The sequence below is a fragment of the Pinus tabuliformis genome, chromosome 3_2, assembly GCF_031772625.1.
Source record: "Pinus tabuliformis cultivar Carrire ecotype Pingquan chromosome 3_2, CPIR1, whole genome shotgun sequence".
NCBI lineage: Eukaryota > Viridiplantae > Streptophyta > Pinopsida > Pinales > Pinaceae > Pinus > Pinus tabuliformis.
Genome location: NC_142302.1, coordinates 735582585 through 735588067, shown reverse-complemented (window position 1 = coordinate 735588067; position 5483 = coordinate 735582585).

The window sequence follows — 5483 nt, the reverse complement described above, 5'->3', positions numbered from 1 at the left end:
AACCCATGAGTTAACATAGCACTTGGCGCGGTGATTGCACCTAACCACCGATCATCTCGACTCCGTACTTCTAGAAGTATATGGAACACGGATGAACTCCAGGAAAGGAACATGAATGATTCATACAAATTACTCAACGGTAAATGTCCTGAATAAAGCCAACGATTAATTAATAATCCCGTTGTACAAAGAAAAGTAACTATCATGCCCTTTCCTCCCGAACTACTTAGTCCTTCAATTCGATAAACTAAGGTTCCCCAATAAATGAGAGTGACAACCAAAATGAGAGAAAAAGAGATGTGAGCCAATATATGTTCTAAAGTTATGAATATCATAATAAACTCATTTATTCGTTTTATTCCCGAATGAGATTTATGATGGAAAGATAGGATTGATCCATCACAATGAAAATAGATTGAACATATATTGTTACATAGGAAGAAGTGATTGATGAGATCTTCCTGGAAAAATACCGCCACTCGGATTTGAACCGACATGCTCTCGCACTACTTCCTAAGAGCAGCGTGTCTACCAATTTCACCATGGCGGCTTTGTAGGGACCATACTAGCTTATTTACACCAGATCGTCAATGTTATGGAACGTATCTAGCAGAGGGAGTGATCTGTGAATATAATATAAGTCCAAATAAGATCTAAGTTCGGGCATTAACATTTGAATCAATTTTATGTTGGTTGATAGTTATAACGGAGCATGGCGCAGCTTGGTAGCGCGCCATCTTGGGGTGATGGAGGTCGTGGGTTCAGATCCCGCTGTTCCGAAAGATAATTGGAAATAGTCACATGCGTTATCGTACAAAGAATATATGTAAATTTTCGCTTATTTCGCTTACGATGGGAAGAATCGGAACAGCTAGATTCCAAACAATAAATGGTTATACCATCACTTTATAATTTTTTTGATTGGATGGTTTGATTATATACATATCTAGAATGAAACTATGTTTCTGATCCATGATCTCCCATATGATTATTATTTAATCTTTCCAATTTTAGGGGAGACATCCAAATATATTTATAGCTCCCAATAATATTACATACAGGCTAATATTACCATATATAAGCTGTTAATGAATGAATTGATCCTATTTTGAGCTACTAAGATGTAGAAGGGGGTTTCATCAATAGGATCAAATTGCACTAGATTAGTCAGCTCTTTTTATGTATCTCTGTCATAATGGTTTGGGCATTACGCATTATAAATGGTAGAGATACGAAGAAAGATGATTACTTTTAGTTCTCCTAAAGGATTGAGAACTTCTTTTTATCCAACCATAAAGGAGGGAAAAAATGGGACCCAATAGGGGGATGAATCATTGGGAGGAGCAGAAACAGAAGAAGAATGAATCAAGATATCTGAAACTATAGTAATTATTCGCCATAAAGCAATAACGCGCATCTATTACGAAATGCACGAGCAATTCCATAATGAAATAATATCATCCCCATGCGTGATTCCATAGGTTCTCTTTATTTATAAATAATAATAAATTAATCCTAGTTTTGGATCGGAATGGATGGATTGGGATGTTGATAGGATTATGCTACATTTTCGGTAGCATAATGGTAATGCTGAAGTTCATTCGGGATCCTTAAAAAAAAAAGGATTAACTCTAATCCCTTTCTAGTGGGAAGGCAGAATGGATAGAAGAATGGTTTATAAATTCGTCATTTATCCAGATTGGCTGAAGGAAAGTACTGTAGTGGAACTAATTAATGACCGTGTCCTTTTCGTACGACCACCCTTGGGAGTACCCGAATAAAATGATTTTGGATCACTGTTCTCCAGGGTCCTGGAGGGTGGTGTCGTATATTGGCTCGTGTTGTGCTACGGGTCATCCAAATCAATTGCTGTCAATTTTGATTCGGATGATCCAGAGGAATCATCATTGACTATGCAATAAAAACTTTTCGAATGACCGGAGGAGATAGATTTAGCTAAAGAAAAAGCTTTTATTGCGGCATGATATGCTTTTCCCTTCCGAACATTTTTACGAATTTTTTTTTTTGATCTAGAAGTACGCTTTTTTGGAACTGCCATAATTAACAATGGGGTTAATTCATATATTGTGATGTGAAAGACATCTTATGTATTTCATTTATTCATTTCTCTCGTAGATAGATAACTTTGCATATTCTTTATCTAAATATGCTGCAAATTGAATCAATCCATCCATTCTCTCGACAAAAACATTAAAATAATAATGGAATCTACCAATTTAAATTGAAAGGTCAATTTTCATGATATATTTTCATATATTTTATATGATATATTCATATAACGATCGATCTTCAAATTGATATCTTTCTCATCATTTTCCGAATGAGTTTCGCTCGGTCCTTGATTCTTCGAGATAATCTCATCCTTCTTGTTCGTGTTCTTGCCATATCCTGAATTTAAACTAATGGGATCAAAATCCCGATTGTAATATCTTTTCAATTGGAAAGATAGTAAAAGATGCGGAAATCTCAACCAATTTTGAGTGAAAGGCTTTAAATATTCTTCCGGTGTTTCATTTCCAAGTTCCATAAAGTTATGGATAGGAAAGAGTTTAATCAAATAGAAATTTTTTCTATCAATCATACTACTTTGATGATTGAAGCGATATATGAGGATCGATAATGTAAGTACTACTATACCTTTGACCAAAAAATATGGATTGCTTGCATTAGGATTAGGGATAATCAGGCTCGAACTGATGACTTCCACCATGTCAAGGTGACACTCTACCGCTGAGTTATATCCCTTCCCTACTCTCATCTGGAAGGAGAACTGACTTATGAATAATAACTTACCAAAGGGTCGAGAGACTCAACACAACTATCCCACTATTTTATCTCGAACAACTTGAAGCCAGACCTTCCTTCTTTTCACACTACTACGAAAAAAAATTGGAGCCTATTCTGAGTGAATCCTGTCGAAAGTAGTATTTCCTACTGATTCGAATCATAACATATGGTCCCGTAAAATCAGTAATATTTTACCTATCTTGATCAAGCAAGTTTTACATGAACTTGAATCAGCATGTTTGATCCGATCTAGCACTAGTGCGTACGGAAAGAACTCAATATTGTTTGGAAGAACAAGGAGAACAAGATCGAGTCAAGATTATACAGAGATGATACGGATCAAATTGTTCTTCTTGCACCAAGGAGAAGACCCTATGCAACCGTTAACTACTTTATAGAAATAAAGTGAAATCCTACCGGAACAGAATTTGTAACTAGCACTGCTATCCTCTCGTCTAGCGAGCAAATATTTACCCCCGTGGATGGAAATACTTCTTGATCTGGATCGATGTAAGAGTACAACTACATTTCCAAAATCCATGTTGTCTATTCGGAACAGGTTGACCCCTTCGCTCTCTCGTGGTACAATCCTCTTCCCGCTGAGCCCTCACTTTTCCACCGGTCCACAGAAACAAGATATAGGACTGATGTCGTTCATCAGTTCATCATATCAGATCAAAAATCACTTTCTTTTCCGTATACTCTCCCTGGTATCGGTTGCTATTCGTGTGGACTTACGCAGTCGATCAGATCATATCTCAGATAGATATGGATATATATCTCCCTCAACATAGGTCATCGAAATGATCTTGGACAACCCCAACAAAAGCACGAAAGCCAGGATCTTTCATTAAATTGATTCCTGTTCAAATTCGAACAGTGTATAACCACATGGATAAGCTCACATTAACCCGTCAATTTCGAATCCAATTTGTGATTTGGAGGAATGATATATCGAGATATCAAGAAGGAATTAGCATGTAATAATGTCGATTCATACAAAAAGAGTATTTCTTCAGGCACTGTACTTATAGGATGGGAATAGAGAAGGAAGAGGGAATCCCGAAGATTTTGCATAATATTTTTGACCGAAAAGGACAAATAGGATTCATTAGTGTTTGGTTAGAATACGAAAATGTGTTTGACTTAATTGGTTCCAGTTTCTCTTTGAGACATAATGTATAAAGGAAGGGAATATTAATATTATCGAACAACGAGAATAATCCAATTTATCTTACTTCGAAACAAAAAAAAATTGAACGAGAAGCCGTATGAGGTGCAAATCTCATGTACGGTTTTGTAGAGTGACAGTGAAGAAAACTTATCTGTCAACTTTTCCACTATCACCCCCAAAAAACCAAACTCTGCCTTACGTAAAGTTGCCAGAGTACGATTAACCTCTGGATTTGAAATCACTGCTTATATACCTGGTATTGACCATAATTTACAAGAACATTCTGTAGTATTAGTAAGAGGAGGAAGGGTTAAAGATTTACCCGGTGTGAGATATCACATTGTTCGAGGAACCCTAGATGCTGCCGAAGTAAAAGATCGTCAACAAGGGCGTTCTAGTGCGTTGTATATTCTTACTTATCTAATACTTGTATCATTTCATGATGATGCCATGTGAATTGCTAGGAACATGTTAAGTATATAGCTAACCTAATAACGAACGTTTTGTAAGGGGACTAGAGCAGGCTACCGCGAAAAAAAAAACACGATCTTATTTTTCATTGGAACTATTATATGTCCAAGGTTCAATATCGAAATCATTTTCGAAGTTTTCCCTGATTGTTTCAACAGAAAATTCAAAAATACCTTGACCTTATTAGAACGGGTTCAAGTCAAATAGCAATGATTTGAAACACTTTTTTATACACTATTTTGTAAACCTAAGGACTTGATCGTATAGATATGTAAAATACAGGATTTCCAATCATAGCAAAAGAAAGAAAGGGAACGGATACTCAATTGAGAGTGAGTAAATAGAATTATATGCATAAAGAATATATCTCATCTATGTAGATATAATAATGTGGAAAGCCGTATTCGACGAAAGTCGTATGTACGGTTTGGAGGGAGATCTTTCATACCTTTAGAGATCCACCCTACAATATGGAGTAAAAAAGCAAAAATAAATGATTTTCAGCCTTTATGAAATAGATTCTTGAACCTTTTTCACACTCATGTCACGGCGAAGTACTGCAGAAAAAAAAACTGCAAAATCCGATCCTATTTATCATAATCGATTAGTTAACATGGTGGTTAACCGTATTCTTAAAAACGGAAAAAAATCATTGGCTTATCGAATTCTTTATCGAGCCATCAAAAAGATTCAACAAAAGACGGATAAAAATCCACTATCTGTTCTACGCCAAGCAATACGTAGAGTAACTCCCAATGTAACAATAAAAGCAAGACGTGTGGGTGGATCGACTTATCGAGTTCCCACTGAGATAAGATCAACCCAAGGAAAAGTACTTGCCATTCGTTGGTTATTAGGGGCATCTCGAAAACGTCCGGGTCGAAATATGAATTTCAAATTGAGTCACGAATTAATGGATGCTGCTAGAGGGAATGGCAATGCTATACGCAAAAAGGAAGAGACTCATAGAATGGAAGAAGCCAATAGAGCTTTTGCACATTTTCGTTAACTCATAAACAGGATCGAGATC